Raw genomic sequence first — 24,659 nt, 5'->3', positions numbered from 1 at the left:
AGAAAAGTGCAAGACATTACTGCGCCGGAGGAAAAACAACAATATTGTTTCACAGTTTGAACCGGGGTTAGTTGTCACACTGCAAAAATATCAAAAACCTCTCCATATAACAAGAAACGTTCTTTGTTGGCTAACATTCTGAAAAGGTTGTCTTAACGTTGTGAACAAACGTTCTTCCAAATAACGTTAATAGAATGTTCGTTCAAAGTTATCTGGTCTTTAATATTTTTCTCAAAATGTAAGCCCAAAAACATTTATACATTCATGGAATTGGGAAGGTTTTTTTTTTTTTTTTTTTTTTTCTGAAACGTTTTAGTTGGACGTTCATCTAACTTTTTTTTTTAAAATGTAAATACTTGTTTTAGAATTTTCAGAGAACATTCAAAACGTTCCCATAATGATAAAACGGAATGTTCCCTTAACGTACACATAAGAAAAAACAACCAGAAATAACTTTTTCTTAGCTCAATTGGTACATTAGAACATTGTTTATTAGATTGTCTCTATAGTATATACTATAATATTTTGAGTATAAGTCCAATTATACAAATGCTTTCTATAGCAGTGGTTGTGTGCTAAATCCAAAATTTATTTTAAACTATAATTTTTGCTAATTTTATTCTCAAAAGTGAGATTGATACTATTGTTGTTGTACATGTGAACACAATAAAATCACAATGCGTTAAGAGGAAATAACGACGTGTGCGTTCAAATACTTTTTGTTGTCAAAACTTGCGCCTACAGGATTTGAATATCGAAAAACCCACCCTGCGAAATAATGACTGACTGCAAAAAAAAAAAAAAAAAAAAAAAACGTGACAACTAGCCCCGGTCTCTTCTGTATTGACCGAGTGGAGCTGTCCAGGTGCTGAAAATAATAATAATGCTGCGCACGTATAATTAACAACAATCAAAAAAAGTTGTCATCAGTACTGACAAGCGTAATCAGCAGAGGTTCTGAAACAAACCATCTTACAGGCATAAACAGAGCAGCTCAAGTGATTTCCCAGGGCGCTGCCCAAAAATATTTCATTCAAGTTCAAATTGGTCTGTTCTCTGTTGCCACCTCGTGGGTGTCGGAGTTCCAGACGTCTCATCTAGGTTACAGGCTACATGGGTCAAATCCACAAGTCATGCAATAAATGAAAAAAACTAATTCCTAAAATTTTGTTACATTAGAATAGACAAAAAAATGTTTATCGTTTCTCTCCAAAACAACAACAAGAAAACCCTGAGCTCGTCCTCTTTTTTCTCTCTGACTCTCTCCTCCCTCTCTCTCCTTCTCTCACTCACCGGTGTCTCACTCCCACGGTATTTTGACGTGTATATATATATATATTACTCGGAGAATTAAACTTCATGTGTCTGATGGCTCGAGTCCATATAATAGTCTCGAGACAAACCAGTGGATACAAACCGGTGGAAAAATACAGCAGAAGTGAATTTAGGAGATTCTCCTGTCGCCTTTTGAAGGATAAACATTGAATCAAGATTTGGCGCTGGACGGATTTTTACTTTCTTGTTCATGTGAATTCTTGTGGTTTTCTGATGTCAAGTGCCTCACAGCCATATCACGCGGTGTGAAACATCCTCCGTGTGCCTCCGTTTTTCTGGATTTTATTGTGACACCTGTGACTTCGTAAGGTAAGCGCTCACCTTCTGCGTTGTTTTCTCTTCTAGGTTGTTAGGAGGATAAGAATACTTGAAAGAGGAGCAGAAACTAAACTGCGCTTTTTATATTCGATGATAATAAATGCACGTGCAGATATAAACCAGTTTATGCCAATATTGTGATCTTACAGGCACAGGTCTGGCAAAATAATGATCTAAAAACATGGTGTAATTTTACACATGAGCAGCGCGATGATTTTTGGGCCACATTTCACTAACCCCGACAGTGAATAATGCGCGTTATTTGAAGATATTTAAAGATCTTAATTGAGAATTCATTAAGTCACTATTTTTCTAATCATTTTCTCTCCCTTTTGTTTTTTTTTTTTTTTTTTTTTTTTGAGGGTGGGGGCGCATCGGTTAAACACAAAGAAACAGTATTTATCAACGTCATCATCATAACACTAATAATGCCTTCACAATTATTATTTCTGTCCTGACTTCCTCGCCTTTGTTATGCTGTGGTTGAGGTGAGCAGATTCTTCATTTCTGCGTTTTAAATGATTCGATATAAAGACCTCTTTACAGAGCCAATTAAGTCAGACTTCACGGTCTGCTGCGCGCTGGAGCTCAGAGGGGCCTGTGTGTATGGAGAACAAGAACCGGATCGCCATCCAAAATACCAAGTTACATAGGTCGGGTTATTTTCGGAACTTACCTACAATTCTTTTCGTTATTTCTTAAGTGTGTTGCTGATTTCTCGCGCTTTGGATGCGCTGTGCGCTGTTGAGAGCGCATTTCTGAACATGACAGAACCTGGGCGCGCGCGGCGCAAGACAAATTATCCTTGTGACGTGGAGTGAATTACTGCCATTTCAGAAGGAATATCACAGATGCGTGAAATTATGCTAGAGATTCCTTGAAAACAAAAACGCTTACTTTTATTTTGTAAGCAGTGTATAAGATATAGGACAGTATTATTTGTGCCATCAGTTAGTTTTATCCTAAATCTCCATATTTTCCGTGCAGTGTGTTTTTTTCTTTTTTCAGTCTGAAAGCTGTGAGGTGTTTCTCCTGGACTGATGGCGTCTTCTGCACCTTCTTCCTCGGCTCCTGATATGGACCCAAACACGGCTAATTTACGACAACCTGCCACAAGTAGGTCTCTCTGGATAACGCGTTTTTCACTTGGCTTGTTTACTCCGTGGGGTGGCGATGTTCATCACTGCCGTAAAAAACACACAGCACCCTGTGAAATGTCTATTAGCTGACAGAGACAAATTATAAATTATCTGATAGATAGATAGATAGATAGATAGATAGATAGATAGATAGATAGATAGATAGATAGATAGATAGATAGATAGATAGATAGATAGATAGATAGATAGATAGATAGATAGATAGATAGATTAAAACGGGAATTCCTAATAATCAGGTTTTTGTCCTTAAAATGTAAATTCTTACATTTCAGTATCAAAGTGAGGAATAGAGAGAGAGACAGAGAGATGGTGTGTACAGATGCATATTACACTACTAAATAATAATAATCTTATGTACGATTATTTTATCTCTTCGGTTTTGGGAGGGTAATTTTAGTGTTAATTCATATCTGGAGATTACAAATAAAATTATATTCTTAATTTTACTCTCAAATAAGAGCATCCCACTTCTGCCTAAATTACGTGTTGCAGTTAATTATGGTCCCGATCTTATAACAATAGTCCTGCATTTTGCCACGTTATTATGCCCGCTTAAACAACAGCAATCAGCCATCACCTGCCCTCAATAGTCCCACCTTAATAGCGTAATTACAAAAATTACCCGCCATCACGGTCCAATTCACAGTTTTCTTTATAAATCTACTTAAAATGCCCGAGTCAGGATTTTTTAAATAAATGCATAAACGAAACGGATTTGATCTGATTTGATCAGGTTAAATAGTGTGCCTTTGTGTAGATATGTAATAATAATAATACTAATAATAATTAAAATCATTTAAAAAGTAATGCATAAAAATAAACAATGCAATAATATAACGACGTAGTTATGTATGTTTTATGTTATATCAATTTTGTTATAAATCTATGTTGTCAAAGGAATTGTATGTTGTGTTGTTTTATTGTGTGTGTGTGCGCGCGTGTTCTGCGTGTTTTGCCATTATCTCCCTGCCAAGCTCTATCTCACGCTCAATGACCTGAGGGGCGCGCGCTGTCTCTGCCTCGTGACAGCGCGCGCCCGGGGCAGATAGAGCTAGATCTGCCTCCAGACACAACTCACCCCGGAGGATGAGATCAATTCATATCAAACTATTGATAATAATAACAAATCTGCTTCGTTTCCAAACACATACCTGTACTATATGATTTATGTTTTTTTTTTTTTTTTTTTTTAATGCAAGCTCAAAACGTTTCAGTATATTTCAGTATATGCCAATGCTTAATGTTGTGAGTGTGTGTTCATTTCATTGGCGTCTGTCTGGTCACTAATGCTGGAGGTCATTCATGTATTTTTGTATGCTACATTTTCTCTAGTCTCACTGTATGGCGGCTGGCAAGTCAAGCACAAGCGTTTCACTCAATTAATTCCGAGACCTCATTTCATGCCCGCTTATTTTAAACCGCCTCTTTGCCGGATGTGTGCCGCCATCTATTAGCTGTCTGCCTCTATGATAGCCTCTACTGATTCCTTTCAAAAACCTGAAATAGACTCATAAGTAGAAGAAGAAAAAAAAACACACAGCCGGCAAATACCCAAATCTGCACATTTATTGCCTTCTGCGTCAATGCATGTTGACCCTGCTTTATTACGCGCACACATCCTCACCCATAGCATAAAATATAAAATAAAATATGGGTTGTTGAACAGCTCTCCAAACGTCTCGTTTTAGCCTGCGACGCATGGTACGGGGTTGCACACGGATGCACGAGGAAACTGGGCATGAAGATCTGTGGTAAGTTTCAGCCAACATCATTTCAGTCAGTGGGGTCACTAGGTGCCAAAACCAAGGGCACCTTTATCCATGCTGTTGTTGCTCTGTTGACCCAGGTGTGAATACATTTGTGCTCTAAATAGGGAGCAAGTGACTGTCGTTGCGTGTTTCCATCACACTAAAGGTCAGAGAGCTGTTATTTACCCTGTAGGCTATGTGCGAACAGGGTCTTAGTCTTTTGTTCCCCCATATCACCCCTTGTTCAGCCCGAAAGGAGAGGTTTACGCCAGCAAGAGAAGAGAAAAATAGCATGTAGAGAGTGCTGTGAATCGTCAGGGTCTGGATGGAAATATTCTCTCACGGTCAGTTAGATAGGCTTTCGTAACTGGATTTGTTCTACAATGAAACTCTACATATCAGGAGAAAAAAGGGCTGCCGGTGTTGCTCTCTATTAGTTTCCTAGTGGGTGGTTCTCTGTCTCTCTCTCTCTCTCTCTCTCTCTCTCTCTCTCTCTCTCTCTCTCTCAACTTGTCTTTTTACGCCACATTGCTTTTTATAGCCTGCTAAAAGATATGAAGAGGATTGGGTGTTTTTAAGATGATGACGTCTGGGATGTGGCCATCGCTCCGGGTGAACTTTAAATCGTCTCATTCTCGTATCTCAAGGCAGGATCCTCTGGATTTAATTTCTCCTACGTTTCATTTTAAAAATTAACAGGTAATGATAATTGTGCCCTGGTTATTGCAAAAACCACACGAATAGGCCTATGCTACAACCTACAAGAAAACACACACAAAATGGAAACTTGAATGTTCTTTCTGTCGTTAAAATTGTTATTAATATTCGTTTGTATCGCAGGGATAAATGGAACGTACGCGAATAAATAGAAAAACAAATTATAAATAATAAAAAATATAAACGTCTTTTCTTTATGCATTTATGTATTCATTTATGTGTGTGTGTGTGTGTGTGTGTGTGTGTGTGTGTGTGTGTGTGTGTGTGTGTGTGTGTGTTTTATTTCTTTGGAGAGAGCTCATGCAAGAATTGATTTTGGTTTAATTTAAAGAAACGAAAAGGAATTAATGTCTAATACAGCGTGTGAACCATCTTTTATAATATTCAGCATATATCAAGCTTAAATAGCCGAATACAGCTATTTAATCGGAATGTATGTTTTATTTAAATTGCATGCACAATAAACATGCTTAACGTGCTTTGTGAAGACCACAAAAAAAAAAAAAAAACGTTGGTCTTTAGCGTGGGAGAAAACGAAAAATCCATTTTGATAGCCGCAATAAAATCGTGTAGCCTATTGATGTTCAGCTCATCAGCAAAGATTTACGACGTCATTAGCTCTTATCAGAACCGAGCCTGAATGAGAGAGATGGGCTGCATGGTGGGCAGATGGGAGTATGAACGGGGGTCTGCTTTCTCTGATAATATTGTGTGATAGTCCTGCTCAAAATGAGAGAGATAACCGGCACGCAAAGACAACCGGGCCCTTGACCGAAAGACGGATGCTCTAAGGAAATATGCTGTTAAATATTGAGAAATATTCTGTATAATCTTACCGACCATCTGTGACTCATGCTTTACAGTATTTAGTAGCTCTAAACAGTTCTCCGTATAAAATCAGTCAATACAAAATTTGAATTATGAAAATTATACATATTTTGTATAACGATGGTATCTTACACTTTTAAAACTAAAGGAGATTAAGCATTTTGGGTTCTCCAGAGAACCTTTCAGTGATGATCAGTTATTAAAAGAACCATTTTTTTAATGCATTTTTCAAATCTTTCGTGTAATGACTTTTAGATGGTTCTTCATGGAACCATCGATGCCTAAAAGAACCGTTATATTTAATAATATTGCCTAACCTGATTTGTCCATGATCATGTAAGATGCTCTAATAAAACATTGGAGCTTCAGTCTATTGAATGTGCCTGTCGGCATTTAATGGATCATCTAGTCAGTCAAGCGGAATCTGTGAAGGATGACAGACCCAGACTCATCCGTGTTTCAACAGTGTTTCGTGATCCAAAAAACACACACCCTACATGTCCTCTGATGTCATGGCTACAGTAACACCTCTGAACCTCCGCCAATCCATAAATAGCGCTGTCCTACTAAAACTCCAACAGCTGGAATCACCCATAGGTATAAATATCAGAGAGCAAACCTGCTGTTAGTTGCTTTTGTTAAGCAACTGGTTAGAGATAAAAACTTTTTTCCTCTTGCATCCAGAATCAAGGCTGAAGATATGTTTTGCAATTCTTCCCCGTGTTGTAATGATGCAGGTTTCCTGCAAAAGAACAACAGTCTGGATGAGAAGAGTCGGATGGTGGGCGCCTTCAAGGAGAGCGCGAAGAGCCAGATGTGTGACAACAGCGAGCGCTTCACGCGCGCAGAGATAGACTTCTCCAACCTGTTCGCTCGAGGTAACGACAAAACTCTGTATATATGCACATATGATGTATATATGCCAGAAGGACTTAAACTTCTGAATCTAATGCTTTCTTGCTTCATCTTAATCAAACAGAAAATAAATAGATAGACAGACAGATAGACAGACAGACAGATAGATAGATAGATAGATAGATAGATAGATAGATAGATAGATAGATAGATAGATAGATAGATAGATAGATAGATAGATAGATAGATAGATAGATAGATAGATAGATAGATGATAGAATAGTAAAATATGCATTAATTTATTTGCTGATATTTTCACAAGTTGTCTCAGATGGACCAATGAACAAGTGAATATATCAGGAAAATATATATTTTAATATTTCATATATTTTTTCCCAACATGTAGTATCAGTAATTTATTTTTTTTATTTTTTTATTTTTTTGTATTTCAAGATTTCAGATGAAAAGCATCTTGTGCTTCCATGCAAAAACGCATGATCAGTGTCAGTAACTGATTACTGACCCATAAATAAGGCACAATCTTAAAAAATCTCTTCATTTTTAATTATATTTTTTCTTAATTATTTTGAAATCAGAACCAGGTATTTTTAAATATTAGATAAAAACAAATCCCTAATTTTCCGTGTGGATTTTTTATACCTTTCACCTCCCCTAACCCGCTTTTGACCCCCATATGCTGACTCACATACTGACTGATGCAAAATCGAATCCAAGTCAGAGGTCAAGGTGTAATAATATGTAAATTTATTAAAAAGAATATAGAGAACAGAAACCACAAATCATAACTTGGAAATAAAACTCTTGATAATAATAACAACCTTCAAATATAGAAAATGCAAATCCAATGTTAGTACATTTTTAATAACAATCCATTTATGATGGATTGAACCCATCTTGTATTAATCAAAACATTAATAAAATTGTAATTCTGTTTGAATCAAAAGTACCAAAGTATTAAGTATTAAAGTATCAAAGTATCAAAGTATCAGCATTTGAATAAAAACCTGTAAGAGTTTTAAGTCTGAGTCTAAGAGTTTTCTAGTGAAGCCAAAGAAGAGGAAGTGAGAGCTGAAAAGATAGAGAGACCAGAAAGACAATTCCTATTTTGCAGAGTGCATAGCTCTATCTTATATACTATTGTTCTGGACTATAATTAATAACACATCATGACCTTTAAAAATAGTCTAGTCAGTGTCTCGATTTTGGACCTCTTCCTCTTTTTAGATTCAAAATATCATACTGATAGTTCTCAGAAATATTGGCACAAAAGAACAATACAAGCAGTTCAACTCCTTATGCAAAACAGACTCAACTGACTACACAGTTAGAAATACTTTGAAATTACATATGAAAAATACCACGAAGTTTACCAAAAGACATCTTTGAATATATAAATGAAACTTATTAATACATATGAGACATATCATTACCATGGAATATTATTTTTAACATTTTAAATGAAACTTATCATTATGAATAGAACACATTTTGAATACGTGGCTTCAGAGTAAGATACATCTTGAATACATGGACTTCTCAGAATCTCTCTCACCACGTGGATTTAATTTGAATCTCCATACACCACTGACTCATTAAATTCCAGATCTGCTGCCTGCTAAAAATGGCGAGGAACCCACAATCCAGTTTCTTCTTGAGGTGGTGGAGATCCTCACCAATTATGTGCGCAAGACCTTTGACAGATCCACCAAAGTGCTGGACTTCCATCACCCTCACCAGCTCCTGGAGGGGATGGAAGGCTTCAACCTGGATCACCAACAACAACCACAGTAACAGAACCAGATCCACTTCAAATACACACACAAGCACAAATACAGAATCAGAACAGGTACAGCCGGTTGAACAATTTATCACACTGTCCAATCATCACATCATCACACAATCATTACAAGCATCAATGATGATGATGATTTTAAATGATGATTCATTTATGACAGGCTCTACCTATTTATTCACATAAGTTATGTCTTGATCATTTGAAATGGGCAGTTTTAGGTAATGTCTTTTGTGCAGTTCTGTTATGTTGACTGTTGAGCAATTTAAATTTGATTCAAATGAGTTTGACTTATAATTTAATTTATAAGCAATATATGAAAGCAAACAAAGAAAACAAATAATGCAATTACCAAAGAATCAAAGAAATTTCAAATATTTTGATATTAGTTTTTAAGAGTTTTCAAGAAATTAATACTGGATGCATTAAATTGATCAAAAGTGACAGTAGAGATATTTATTACAAAAGATTTTTATTTGAAATAAATAAACTCTTCTCTTGAAATTTCTACACAAAATACAAAAAACAACAATTGTTAAATATTAATCATAACAATAATAAACAACAATTAAAAAGTATTTTGTTCTGGTTGGTTAATTTTATGATTAAGAGTTTGTATTTGCAATTTTCTGTTGGTTCATGGTTGGTTTGTATTTGCAATTTGACTTTTTACTGATCTCTTCTCAGGTCATCCTAGAGTCTTCAATCAGTTTCATTTGCATATCATCCGGTACTGGCTGGAGAAATGGCTCACCTCTACTGCCAACACTAACAGGTGTGAGTTAAAACCCACCAATCTCCTCTCCTCTCCTCCTCCCCTCCTCTCCTCCTCTCCGATCCTCTCCTCTCCTCAGCTCTCCTCTCTCTCTCCTCTGGATAATTCTCCTCCTACTCCTCTCTTGCTCTCCCCTCCTCCTCTTCTTCTCTCCTCTCTCCTCCTCTCCTCCTCCCGTCTTCCTATTCTCTCCTTCCTTTCCCCTCCTCCTCTCCTCTCCTCTTTTCCTCTCTCCCTCTCCTCTCCTCTCCTCCCCCCCTCCTCTCTCCTCCTCTTTCCCCCTTCTCCCTCCTCCCTCCCCCTCCTCCCTCTTCCTCTCCTCTCTTCTCCCTTCCCCCCCTTTCTCCCTCCTCTCTCTCCTTTTCTTCTCCCCCCTCTCCTCTTCCTCCTTTTCATCTTTCTTTTATCCTCTCCTCTTCTCTCTCCTGCTCTTCCTCTTCCTCCCCTCTCCTCTCCTCCTCTCCTCCACCTTTCTCCTCTTCTCTCTCCCCCCCTCTCTCCCTCCTCCTCTCCTCCCCCCCCTCCCTCCTCCCTCTCCCCCTTCCTCCTTCCTCCCTTCTCCTTTTCTCCTCTCCTCCCTCTCCTCTCCTCCCTCCTTCTTCCTCCATCCTCCCCTTCCCCTCCCCCCCTTCTCCCTCCCGTCCCCCTCCTCCCCTCCCCTCCTCTTTCCTCCTTCCTCTTCTTTCCTCCCTTCCTTTCTTTCCTTCCTTCTCCTCTCCTCTCCACTTTTTCCCCTCCCTTTTTTCTCCTCCCCCCTCCTCTCCCCCCACCTCCTCCCTCCTTCTCCTCTCCCCTTCTCCCCTTTCTTCTCCCTCCTCCCTCTCCTCTTTCCCTCTTCCTCCCCCTTTCCCCTCCTTCTCCTTCCCCCAATTCTCCCCTTCCTCTCCCTCTCCCTCCTCCCTTCTCCTCCCTTCTCTCCTTCTCCCCCTCCTCTTCCTCCCTTTTCTCCTTCTCCTTTCCCCTTCCTCCTCTCCTCCTCCTCTCCTTTTCCTCCTCCCCCTCCCTCTCCTTCTCTCTCTTTCTCCTCCCTCTCTTTCTTCCCCTTTCTCCTCCCCTTCCCTTCTTTTTCTCCCCCCTCTCTCTTCTTCTCTCTCCTCCTCCTCTTTCCTTCTCCCCTCCTCTCCTCCTCCTCTCCTCCTCTCCTATCCTCTCCTCTCCTTTTTTCTCCCTTCCACTCCTCTCCACCCCCTCCCCCTTTTCTCTCCACCCTTCCCCTCCCCCTCTTCCCTCCTCTCCCTCCTCCTCCTTCCTCTTTCTTTTCCCCTCCCCCCTTTCCCCCTCTCCCTTCCTTCCCTCCCCCCTCTTTTCTCCACTCCCTCCCCTCCTCCTTCCCCCTTTCCTCTTCCCTTCTCCTCTCCCCCCCCCCACTCTTCCTCCATCCTCCTCCTCCCCCTCCCCCTCTCCTCTCCTCCTCCTCTTCCTCTCCTCCCTCCTCCCCTCCCTCTCCTCTTCCTCTCTTCTCCTCCTCTCCTCCTCCCTTCCTCCCTTCCCTCCTCTCCCCCCCTCCTCTTCTCCTTCTCTCCCTCCTCTTCTCCACCCTCCCTTCCTCCCCCTCCTCCCTCCTCCCTCCTCCTCTTTCTCCTCCTTCCACTCCCTTTCTCCTCTCCTCTCCCCCTCCTCTCCACTCCTCTCTCCCCTCCTCTCCCACCTCTTCTTCTTCTCTCCACTCCTCCCCTCCTCTTCCCTCTCCCCCTCCTCTCTCTCCTCTCCACTTCTCTCTCCTCTCCTCTCCTCCACTCCTCTCCTCTTCCACCCTCCCCTTTCTCCCCCCTCCTCCTCCTCTCCCCTCCTTCTCCTCCCTCCTCCCCTCCTCCTCTCCTCTCCCTTCTCCTCTCCTTCCCTCCCTTCTCCCCCCCTCTCCACTCCTCTTTACTCTCTCCACTCCTCTCCTCCCTTCCTTCTCTCCCTCCCCCCTCCTTCCTCCCCCTCTCCTCCCTCCTCTCCACTCCCTCCTCCTCTCCTCTTCCTCCCCCCCCCCCCTCCTCTCCCTCCTTCCCCCACTCTCCTCTCCCTCTCTCCTCCTCCTCTCCACTCCTCTCCTCTCTCCTCTCCTCCTCTCCTCCCCCTCCTCTCTCCTCTCCTCACCTCTCCTCACCTCTCTCCTTTCTTTAACAACATCTCCTCTCCTCTTGCTGGGGTCATTTGGCAATAACAACATGTTGTCTGTGTTACATATATAAGTATTTCCATTGCTCTGAGGTTATGTAAAGGGTATGTTTGAACGCTATGGCTGGAGGTGCTGTCTTTGTCAAGGCTGTATCGAGTGATGTGTAAATGCTGTAACCACCCACCTGCCCTCCAGGCCTGTGAGATTGCATATTGATCAGCCCAGAGAGTTACACATTTCACTGCTGTTATAAAGAGCAAATTGAACCGAGTTGTTCTATTGGACATTTCTGTCTGATAAGTTGCTCATACAATTTGCAAAGAAACGATAGTATAGATTGCAATGACACAATGAATATTTTTGTTTCCATTTAAATGGCAGACAACACACAGGGAATATTTCCGCAGGGAATAGTTCTATTTTTGAATGTCATTTTTTGTGTAGACACAATCCTGCTACCTGTAAAAACTGTTCATAATGTTAATGGTAAAATGCTGTAAAAAATCTATGGTAAAAACCTGTTATTTAAGTATCTATTTACAGTGGGAAACTTTAATATCTTTTAAGAAAAAGAACAAGTTATCTTGTGATATACAAGTAAAATTTACAGTTTGGGAAGTGAAAAAGAACAAGTTATCTTGTGATTTACAGTGGAAAAATTTGTGATACTTCACATTTGATAGGTTTTCATTGAAAAAAAAATGTTTCTTCAAAGTTATTTGTTATCAGTTATGTACGTTATGGAATTATGTTACATCTTATGTTGTTACATTAATGTTTATTGACTTTATGCAACTTCTATATATTAGTATTTATCTCAGCTTGTGCCATTGTTATTTTAGTATCATTTAAATACTATTTTTTATTAATATTGTGAATCTGTTTTTATTTATATATATTAATATAATTATCATTTAATATTAATTTAATATGAATATTTCATTTCCATTTTGTTATGTGTTTTTGTCATTTTTTTAGCAGTTCTTATTTGTTTTGTATATGTCTATATAATTTTAATTAGTTTTAGTTGTTTTTGTTCATTTTTATTTCAGTTTTTGTTTTAGTTATTTTAGTACATAAAGTTAAAATAAATTAAAATTAGAAATGTTACCCTGGCAACTTGGTGACAAAAAGTTTTATTTAAAATAATTGAATTGAATTGAATGTTTTATTTCAATTAACAAAAATATTTTTTATGATTTTACTTTTGGTTTTAATTTTAGTTAACTAAACTCTGACTTGTGCTGAGATTTGACTCATTGTCTTTCTCTTTATCAGCTATGTTATTATAGTAGTTATTAACAGATTTTAGTACTTTAGTAGGTTGGTATATTAACTTATCTTTTTTTTTACTGTAAGTTTAAGTCAAACCCATAAAACTCTAAAATGTAGCTACGGTTCTGGCCAATTTTTTTTTTTTTTTTTTTACTGTGTTCCTTTATAATTCACCCAAATTATTACCAGAAAGAACAAGCATTTGTGCATTTGTGCGACTGGACGTTTTTTTCAAATATACAACAGAAGCTTATGCTGCTGCTCTTAGTGCAGCACTGAGGAGTCTTACAGCACTAAAGCACAGAATGGACTTGTTCCAAACCTATTTAACAGCCCATTGATTGCATGTGACTGTGGGTTGGTAGGAAGTGTGTGCCAGCTGGGACCAGCCAGTTGGAGAGCGTGTCCCTGCAGGCCGAGCAGTCTGGCCATCGCATTTTACTCCCGCAGGCCATTTTGATCTCAGAGGACCGAGCAATTCATTACAGCTGTCTTTCTAAATATAAATAGAGAGCTTCCTATAATAGAAGTCAGTTAAGATGAAAGCCTTCTTAAATAGCCATAACTATGAACAATGGGTTTTGGCAATAGGACATTTATTTGATTAATATCCTCTTAAGCAAATTCATACCACCATATGAAGAGAAATAGCAGTACTTAAAATATATATTTTTAAAGTCCTTAAAATCAGAGTTTTACATGAAATATTCATAGGGTCAGTTCCAAAGTGAACTGCCCACATAGGGAGTATTTTAAGGTATGCATTCCCAATATAAAATCTATTCCAACAGATGAGTTGTTGCTCTAGGATATCCCAGTTTTGGACAAAATCTAAAACAGTCTCAAATGTGATGCTGCCTTTGAGTGCATGTAGGAATCTCATACCTCAGAGTCAGGCGCATTCATTGGGCAGCATCAAATTATAAACAAAAGACCCCAATAACAGCATCTAAATTCAAAATGATGAAAATTATTCATTTCTACACGGAAAAAAAAAATTCTGCTTTGGACCAACTCTAATTTGTTACAACCAAATTTATTCGTTTTTCTCTAATGATGTTTATGGTTTGGTTAAAAATGACAAAAATAACATTCATTCAAAATAAACGATTATTTATTATAAATTTAATCATTATATTTTCTTTAGACACAAAATGTTACTTCTCAAGCAGAAATACTATTTAAATAAAATTGTTTCTTTTATTTTTTTCTATGGGGAGGGCTATTTACTTTTAGCCAAACTGAACGAAACAGGTTTAACCATGATTTTTTAACAGACTAATAAAAATGCCACTTTTTTCAGTTAACCACATACTTACATGATATCACAACTAAACATTTTTGGGGAAGTCGTGGCCTAGTGGTTAGAGAGTTTGACTCCTAAACCAAAGGTTGTGGGTTCGAGTCTCAGGACTTCAGATGGGTTAATTGCATGCCCTTGAGCAAGGCACCGAACCCTCAACTGCACCCCGGGCTCCATTCTGATCATCCCACACCACAGTTTGCTTTTTCACAGAGTGTGTGCGTTCAATGCTGTGTGTGTGCACTTTGGATGGGTTAATTGCAGAGCACGAATTCTGAGTATGGGTCACCATAGTTGGCTGTGTCTCACATCACTTTCACTTTTTTGTTAAAGTAATCCGTGAAAATTGAGTAATTAACTTTACACCATACTTGCTCACTGACCTCTCTATATAGATCATAGATGTATTATATTATAGTATTTATCTTATAGATCAGTGTTTCTGCCATGTTTCATATCAACCCGCTCCTTTAAACGTCACTCAACAAGTCAAATCAACAAGTCATGTATCATCTACAGTTCACAGTTTCCCACTTTGAATTTGACTTTGCTCAGTCAGTCATGTACCTGGGTCTCGTAATTATGATATTTCCGACTCCACTTTGAAGGGTGCATATAAAAAGATATTTCCAGAGAAAAATATAAAAGAGTTAAGAGTAAAATTTAATACAAAGCAACAAAACAAAATCATACAACTATACAACATTTCACCATATCAACCATTTATGTCTGTGTTTGCAATGTATTTTCATTCCATTTAGAGTATCATTCCCATTAGTTTAGTATAATCTGTTTTTTTGCATTTGTTTGATACACACAGTCACCACACTTTTCATTTTACACAAGCAGTAGACACCAATGTTTCAGAACAGCTTGTAACATTTTCTTTTTTTACTTTGTGACATTTGCTTTTTATGATTTTTTACAACAGTATAAATAAAGAACGTCCACAAGTGCTGCTTACATTTGAGAAGTCAAGAGGTGATCGATGGTGTTGGCTGGTTTTTCTGTATTAAACCTTGAATGTTGTCCTTTCTTCAGATCTCATTCCTGTAAAGCACGAATATGAGGTTAAAAAGCACTATATTTGTATATGAAGGCAGCTGGAGCCAGGATGGCTCTTGTACACAAAGTCCTAATGGCAGAGGTGTGTTAGTTCAGTAGACGAGAGTCTCTCTGAGAGGAGGATGTTGATTAGTGCTTCACTCTGATGCTGCAGCGTTTTCAGAATCACAGTATAAACATTTCTCCATCCCTCCCACATTATGCCCTCTTCTTGCTCCAGGGATAAAGCTGTTCTGTCAGCCTCCCACTGCTCTCCGCCCCATTTTGAAGGATTTCACCTGCAATGTTTGAAAATGTTTCTTTTCTTCACTGCTGATAGTGTCGCTTCTGCTGTTCTGGTGCTACATTCACACACACAGAAATGCTCTAGAAAGGGCACTGTGGGAAGAGAAAGGGGAGTGTCCTCGTGTCTATGATTCAGTGAATGCACGGGGTGCAAATGCTGCTTATTCAGTCATTATTCACCGTGACTAATTTAGACCCATTGTTCTCATCAGCAGTGACACACACTGACCGGCAGCTAATGGACTGACACACACACACACACACACATAGAACAACCCCTACACTCTCAAAATAGCTTCACATAAAAGACAAGAAGAGTTGAGTGTGTTTCTGAGGTGTTGATAAGTGGTTGCTAAGGTTTTGGGGTGGTTGATAGTAGAGCCAATATGGCAATATAATGCTGATAAAATTGAATGAATAATACAGTAAATAAGATTTTAAAATACTTTACACAATATTTACTTTTAAGCTGAAACATACATTATGTATTACACTGCAAAAAAAATCTAAATTAAAAAAACAAACAAATATCTAAAAATTTTAAATCAAGATACATCTACTTGAGAAGCAAAAATAAAAAATAAGTTATGTATCAAAAAAAAATAAATTTTTTCCTAAAAAAAAAAAAAAAAATACCTCCAACCAATGAAAAATGAACTTAATTCAAAGAGAAAACAAGTTTATTTTTCTCACCCCATATTTTTGTGATGCATGGAAAACAAGACAAAATTTTTTATTAATGTCTAATCATTGATAAGACAAGACATCAAAATAGATAGATAGATAGATAGATAGATAGATAGATAGATAGATAGATAGATAGATAGATAGATAGATAGATAGATAGATAGATAGATAGATAGATAGATAGATAGATAGATATTAGGCTTATGGGTCTCTCTAGATCACTTGACCTTGATATTATTATGATTGTGTTATTCAAATGTATAGCACACAATGCATTTTTAATTTCATGATGAATATATAATCAGGCCCAATATGCATTGTGCGTTCAGGCAGGTATTCTATCTCCTGTTGGTTTCTTCTCCTTTGTACATGAAAATGCACTTTGTCAAATCCAACACGTGTAAGGCCTGCGCGAGAAACATTGTTCTATTGATACGACATTATGACAGCTGGAATCATGTTTTCGCTGCGTGTTATTGATGATTCTCCGTTATTTTACTGTCTGAAATCTTTGTTCCTTTTTGAGACGGAGCTGAACAATGAGTCTGTCCCGGGGCTGTTCCGTGTCCTAGTTGTGTTCCATCAGAGTCGTTCATCCACTTTCTGTGAATGAGATGGATTTGTGCCGAAGCGCGGTCTTATCTCGCGCGCGCAGCCGTCACCTCATTTGCGCGCTGTCTGGCCCCCGTCAGGCTGAACTCCTCCATTTAGACGGACAGATAGCCATCAGAGTACTGCCTCCCTTCATTAAAACAGCCTGAAATGAGCCCTTATCTAGTCTATCACAGCCGTCTTTTAATTAGCGAGATTCAGAGGGACAGAATGTTTCTCTGATGGAACAGTATGGATTCTCTGAAGCAGCTGTTGCCAGATTTTGACAATTTGCAAAAGTGGAACAGAAATATTTCGCACCTCATAACCATGTCCAAATCCATTAAAAAAAAAAAAAAAAAAAAAAAAAAAGAATAAAATAAAATAAAATATATGTATTTTATGGTAGTATTTCTTGAATTGCATTAATGTTGCTATTAATAGGAATCACCACTAATATAATTCGAAATAATGTACTTTGTACTTAGAAGATGCATTTTCGATGCTGTAAATAAAGCAAATTATTGGAGTTTTACACGAAAATTCCCTTTCAGTCTTTCTACTTCAAAATTTCGCGTGTTACTGGCCGTTTCTTTTAATTAATTGTATGTGACACTGGACCACAAAACCAATCATAAGGGTCAATTTCTCGAAATTGAGATTTATACGTCATCTGAAAGCTGAATAAATAAGTTAGAAGGACAAGTTGGCCGAGATACAACTATTTGAAAATCTGGAATCTGAGGATGCAAAAAAATCAAAATACTGAGAAAATCACCTTTAAAGTTGTCCAAATAAATTCTTAACAATGCATATTACTAATCAAAACGTAAGTTTTGATATATTTGCGGTAGGAAATGTCATGGAACATGATCTTTACTTAATATTCTAATGATTTTGGCATAAAAGAAAAATCGATAATTTTGACCAATACAGTAATTTTATTTTTTGTTTATTTATTTTTTGGATTTTTTTTTTTTTTTTTTTTTTTTGGCTATTGCTACAAATATACCCCAGCGTTTTAAGACTGGTTTTACAAGCAATTCCTAAGTGAAAAATTGTTTCTCCACCATTTTTTTAGCGTACATGTACCTAAACATGGTCTTCCTGTGTGTTGTTCAGGTTCACATATGAAATCGCTCCTGTGTTTGTTCTGATGGAGCAGCTGACCCTCAAGAAGATGAGAGAGATCATTGGCTGGCCTAATGGTGATGGAGATGGACTCTTCTCACCAGGTAAACTGATCCATAACAACAGATGTAGACCTAATATTAGCTACCATTAAAAATGTGACCCAAAAGACATAATAAAAATGAAATAATTAGGGGATTAGGAAATGATTGCATGTTTTCGTATTGAATGAACTAGCCTATAGGCCTATTCTTTAACACATTTCATTTTGCTGCTGTAATCTGTTCACAGGTGGTGCCATATCAAACATGTACAGTGTGATGGTTGCGAGGTACAAGTATTTCCCTGAAGTCAAAACCAAAGGCATGTCTGCAGCACCACGACTCGTGCTTTTCACTTCTGAACATGTAAGGACCCACTGTCACTGCAGGATTTGTCTCCCTCTAGGGGTCTTATATTACACAGCCCTGCAACTTGAAAAAACAAGACAAAACAAAAAACACCTTCTGATTTGCAAAAAACGTCTAATACTACCTTATTTGACGCTGAGCTCAAAAATATATTTGATATGTTATATATTACATTTCATATGTATATATCAGCTTTGATGCACTTATTAAAATAACAAAAGCAGTCAAAGTTTTGGTTTTAATGGTTAAAATGTATAATTTAACTTACAATCTGCAAAGGACTGTAATATCAAAGAACTTTACAAAATAAGCTAAATAAGTTTTTTTTTTCTTCACAAAATTTGCAATCTTCTGTCACTGTCTGGATGTAGTGAAACACCCACAGATTTAGCAGAAAACATCTGGCTCATGTTTGCATCTTCTTTTTCTGTTTTCTGTTTTTTTGCAGAGTCATTATTCAATCAAAAAGGCAGGAGCAGTGCTGGGATTTGGCAAAGAAAACGTAATTCTTCTGAAGACAGATGAGAGGTATCTTTTTTCGAGCTCTTAACCACTATGTTCTTTTAAAGCTCATGTTTTATTTGCTAGGGTCCCTCCCACTTGCACCTCACTGGCTGTCTTGTTTCAGGGGGCGTGTCATACCTGCTGACTTAGAGTCCAAGATCATTGATGCCAAACAGAAGGTAAGCAGATGCTCAGACTCACTGTTGCTAAGACAAGTGAGTGAGAGTATTTAACCTCAGTGCCTGAAGAGTTCAGTGGATCAATACTGGAGCAGGTATTCTCAAACTGATGGATGATTTGACCTTTAAGTACTAATTCTAAGCCTCTCCGTTAATAAAGTGGCACTCTGCTGTTAGGGCACTATCTTTAGGCCACGTACTATCAACAGTGAATGTGATTTTAAATGTATATTTTAGGGTTACGTGCCACTGTTTGTGAACGCAACGGCTGGTACCACAGTATATGGAGCATTCGATCCCATCAATGACATTGCAGACATCTGTGAGAAGTACAACCTGTGGTTACATGTGGATGTAAGCTTGAATCAAACATATACATGCATTTCCAATAAGTGCTTTCAAAATTAGCTATACACTAAATCAGTGAGTCAGTGGTGTTTGTATATCTCCAGGGTGCATGGGGCGGAGGACTGCTGATGTCCAGGAAACACAGACACAAGCTAAGCGGCATTGAGAGGTATGTAAACATCACACAAGATGAGGCACTAAAATAACTGTATATCACAGTAACTGTGCATTGTGCCCTGAAAACTCACATGTCTGTTTGTTTCAGAGCAAACTCAGTCACATGGAACCCTCATAAGATGATGGGTGTACCACTGCAATGTTCAGCCATCCTGGTTAGAGAGAAGGTGAGACAGCAAACAGTCAAAGACATAAACAGTCAGGTCTTATCACACACTAGGGTCCCATTTGCATCTGGTATTAACATTTGCCTTGGAAAAGCCCATCTATACCATTCAAAAGTTTTTGGGTCAGTGAGAAATTAATATTTATATTCAGCAAGGACACATTAAAATGATCAAAAGTGACAGGAAAGACATTCATAATTTTATTATTTAGTAAAATAACGGGGAATCATCAATAACATACAGCGAAAACATGATTCCAGCTGTCATAATGTCGTATAAATAGAACAATGCTGTTCTATTGATCTTTCTATTGGTCATCAAAGAACACTGAAAAAAAAATCATAATCATCAGAAATGTTTCTTGAGCAGCAAATCAGCATATTAGAATGATTTCTGAAAAATCGTGAAGACTGGAGTAATGATGCTGAAAATTCAGCTTTGCATCAGAGGAATAAATTACATTTTACAATATATTCAAATAGAAAACAGTTTTTTCAAATTGTAATAATATTTCACAATATTAATGTTTTTACTGTATTTTTTAGTTCAGCCTTGGTGAGTAGTTTCAAAAACATTAAAAACAGACCCCAAACCTCTGAACAGTAGTGTACATGTACAAGTCTACAAGTGTACAGTGTACAACTCTAAACAAAAATCTTGGATATGCAGTTACACACCTAACTTATTTGGATACATTTGTCTGCTAACTGAATACATGTAGATCAAGTGAATTCAAATACATTTAGAGTTTAGTTATACAGCTACTGATCACAGGAGATGTGCTTCTGTTGCAGGGCATTCTGCAGGGCTGCAACTCCATGTGTGCTGGATACCTCTTCCAACCAGACAAACAGTACGATGTGACCTACGACACCGGCGACAAGGCCATCCAGTGTGGCAGACATGTAGACATCTTCAAATTCTGGCTCATGTGGAAGGCCAAGGTGGGTCACAACAGCTGCAGTTATGTAATGTCAAGTCAAATTAATTTATATAGTGCTTTTCATAATAGATACTGCTTCAAAAGCAGCTTCACAGAAAATCTTAATGATGTATCTTAATATCTTCATACCTTATAGTTGCATTTAGCAGATTAGAGCTGGGCAATAATGTAATTTATATAGTGTGACAAAATAAACAATCAAGCAGGTATTTGCATATATATATATATATATATATATATATATATATATATATATATAAATAGTATACTGTATGTATGCAGATAAAAAAAAAAACTTTATATAAAGAGCTGGGTGATAATATAATCACATTTTGCTACAAAATAAAAAAATTAGGTAGCTGAGATTTGCTCTAGTATATGTTGCTTTATGTGAGTGTGCTGTATATATGCAAAAACAAGTTGGATATGATATTTGCAATAATGGTTTACATTTTTGCAACAATATAAACAATCACACAGCCAGGATTTGCTATACAGTATATTTCTTTATATATGTTACCTGAGTATACTGTACAGTATGTATGCAGGTAAAGTGGTATATGTACTATATATCCCAATTTTAAAATAAAGACAATTATGTGGCTATAGCAATAAGTATTTTGCTGAGAAACACACGTTTTTATTCTGACTGGGGAATTTTATCTATGCAGGGCACAGTTGGGTTTGAGCAGCACATTGACAGATGTCTAGAGATTTCTGAATATCTCTACAATAAAATCAAGAACCGTGTGGGATATGAAATGGTCTTTGAGGGCCAGGTTTGTATCTGGCACACACATATTTACGTATAGATTGAAAGAACTGCTTACCTGATACTGAATGTAATGACTTTTCTTATTGCTTTCTTTTGTTCTCTGCAGCCCCAGCACACAAATGTTTGCTTCTGGTATATTCCACCAAGCTTGCGTGGCATGCCACATGGAGACGAACGAAGGGAGAAACTACACAGGGTACTTCATCTCATTTCAGTTATCAAAAAACGAGAGTAACAAGCACACAAACTAGTAGTGACCAAAACAAATCTCTTGCTTCAAATCAGTGGTTCGGAGTTTTTATCAAAAAGTCATATGATTTCAGCAGATGAAGCTTCATTACGTCATACTTTTTTGAAAATTCCAAGGATTCGACGCTGTACTCTTAAAGATAAAGTTTCCAAAAGAGGGTTTGCTTAAGAACTCAGTTCTTAAAGGAATAATTTAGCCGAAAAATTTCTCAGCCATATCCAAGATGTAGAATTTGTTCCTTCATTGGAACAGATTTTGACAAATGTAGCATTGCATCAGTGTCTCAGCAATGGATGCTCTGCAGTGAATGGGTGCCATCAGAATGAGAGTCCAAACAGCTGATAAAAACACCACAATAATCCACAAGTAATCCACACCACCCCAGTCCATCAGTTACCATCTTGTGAAGTGAAAATCTGCATGTTTGTAAGAAATAAATCCACCATAAAGACGTTGCTTCTGGCTAAAATACCAGGCCATAATCCATAATAACGCTTCCTCTAGTGAAAAAGTTTTTTTTTTTTTTTCTGAATCAGGAGAAAAATATGCAGCGGTTTAAAGTTAAAACAAGACATTAATTAATGGACTGGGGTTGTGTGGATTGCTTGTGGATGTTTTATTAGCTGTTTGGATTCTCATTCTGACGGCACCCATTCACTGCAGAGGATCCAGATGAAGAAACAAACTCATCCACATCTTGAATAGCCTGAAGGGTAAGGGAAAATTTTGGATGTTAAAGGTTCTTCATGAAACCATCAATGCCAAGAACCTTTATTTTTAAAAGTGTAGATGGTATTTAATTATTTGTAGAATAGATAACACTTTCATGAAAACATTTGCAATTAGTTTGTCATCATATATACAAGTTTGGATTGTCTTTTCATTCCATTTACACCGTTTTGAGTCAACATGTGCCTCCAATGTTTCAAGCGCTTTGAAACAATGAATAATTTTACAAAGAAATTAGTTCAGCTGAGCTCCGTTTCTCCCATCACTAAAACCTGTGTCATAAATTACGCCGTCTCCCCTGTAGGTGGCGCCGAAGATCAAAGCAATGATGATGGAGTGTGGCACAACCATGGTAGGATACCAGCCACAAGGAGACAAGGTCAACTTCTTCCGAATGGTTGTCTCCAATCACGCCGTCACCAAGTCCGACATCGATTTCCTCATCGATGAGATCGAGAGGCTGGGTCACGACCTGTAAGAGCAGAGAACTGCAGCTCTGTGTCTGTACACTAACAAGGCTCAGGCATCTCGACAGGACAGTCACACGCTCTACACATTCAGTGGCTATGTTTCAACATTGTATTGTGGTCCAATATGTTCTGTCCTTTTTCTCAGTGTCTTTAGATCTTTAACTTACAGATTACATGGCCTGTATAGCTACACAGTCACCTTATAACATAGTTAAAATCCATTGGGATCATGTGTAACAGTCAGTGCTTGGGTTTGTAAATACAATATAAAGACAAGCAAAGACGCGCCACCCTTTTAATGAAACTCAAACCCCTTTCTGTGTAGTAGTGGGGTCTATCTGTATTTTAGTGTTGTGTTCCTAAACTTGCCTTGTAGTAGGTCATGTCAAGTGTTTAATCAACACCTTTGTGAGGTGAAACATAACATAAGTAATCAATTTTCAGTTTGAAATGTACTGATATAAATATATAAACAAAGACTTTATTTATATTGTGAGCCAGCGGTGTTCAAAGGTATTTCTTCCATTTGTAACAGTTCTTCATTTGTATTTTAAGACACGTTATATATAATCAAACAAGTTTAGGCTAATGCTTATGGTCCAGTAGTGTACTTGTGAGCCAAAGACAGAACTAGTGCCATACATTTTACAGTATACTCAATATCCTTTGAAATAAGCAAGCATATAAATTATAATATAAATCTATAGACATTTATATAAATGTGAATATACTGTATATGTTTGTTGTTCAGGCCTTTAACTCTGTGCAATCAGTGTGTTAGTGTTATAATGTTACCTGTCCTATCAATTATCTGAAGGTAGTTAGTTATCAGATGTATATTACTGATTATTAATATTCAACTCAGGCGATTATAGCATCATATTTAAAAGAGAGAGAGAGAGAAGAAACAACAAAATAAAAATAAAAAGCACAAACTTAGAAGGAAGGCTGGAAATTTCCTCAGGACGCTGGAAGATTGTGTTCATATTAATATTTATTACAAGTTTATTGATATGCTGTATTTAGATTCAGCTTTTGTCTTTGGAACATGTGAAAGATTTCATGTTCTCTATTTGTTTCGAAGTGTTTTTGACAAATGCACAATTATCTTATTCCTCTATTACTGTAAATTGTTGACTGTGTATGTTGAATGTGAGGAGGACGATCTGGTCTCCCTGGAAAAGGCTGGCACTTTAAAATGCAATCACATTTAAACTGTTATAAACGTGTACACGGCACAATAAAAGCTATTAAAGTATAAGAATGTTTGGTTAGTCGTCTTTTTAAAATGTAAAATCTTGCACCTTTATTTTTAAGCATAAAATAAACTTGCACTTCACACTGAGTTTGTTTGTGTTTTCTTTTATTTCATTCTTATTTTTAACCAGCTGCTCTTAGGCACTAGAATGTATGTCATAATGACTACATTTATTCAAATATATTTCAATATATATATATATATATATATATATATATATATAAAGGCCAAAAAGTATATTTGCTAAAATATTTCAAAATATAAATTTTCTACCAATATATTTTTTGAAAATATATATTTTTAAATCCATATTTGCTTTTAGACTAAATGTAAGCTAAATACATGTTGTAAACAGCTTCACTATTTACAACATATATTTAGCATATATTCATTTATTTTGGCGATACACAATAGACACGATAAACCATTTTAAATAGCGAATTAAATCTTGTTTAT

The 24,659-nt window shown here is 37.3% G+C and overlaps 1 pseudogene; it reads left to right on the top strand.

Annotated features, from left to right (window-relative positions):
• Positions 1-1,309: 1,309 nt before the first annotated feature.
• LOC109063962 lies at positions 1,310-24,290 on the top strand (annotated as a pseudogene).
• Positions 24,291-24,659: the final 369 nt, after the last annotated feature.

Source organism: Cyprinus carpio, chromosome A6 (genome assembly GCF_018340385.1).
Source record: "Cyprinus carpio isolate SPL01 chromosome A6, ASM1834038v1, whole genome shotgun sequence".
In the NCBI taxonomy this organism is placed as follows: Eukaryota; Metazoa; Chordata; class Actinopteri; order Cypriniformes; family Cyprinidae; genus Cyprinus; species Cyprinus carpio.
Note: the sequence above shows the minus strand (reverse complement) of the source record. Positions and strands in the feature narration are given on the sequence as shown.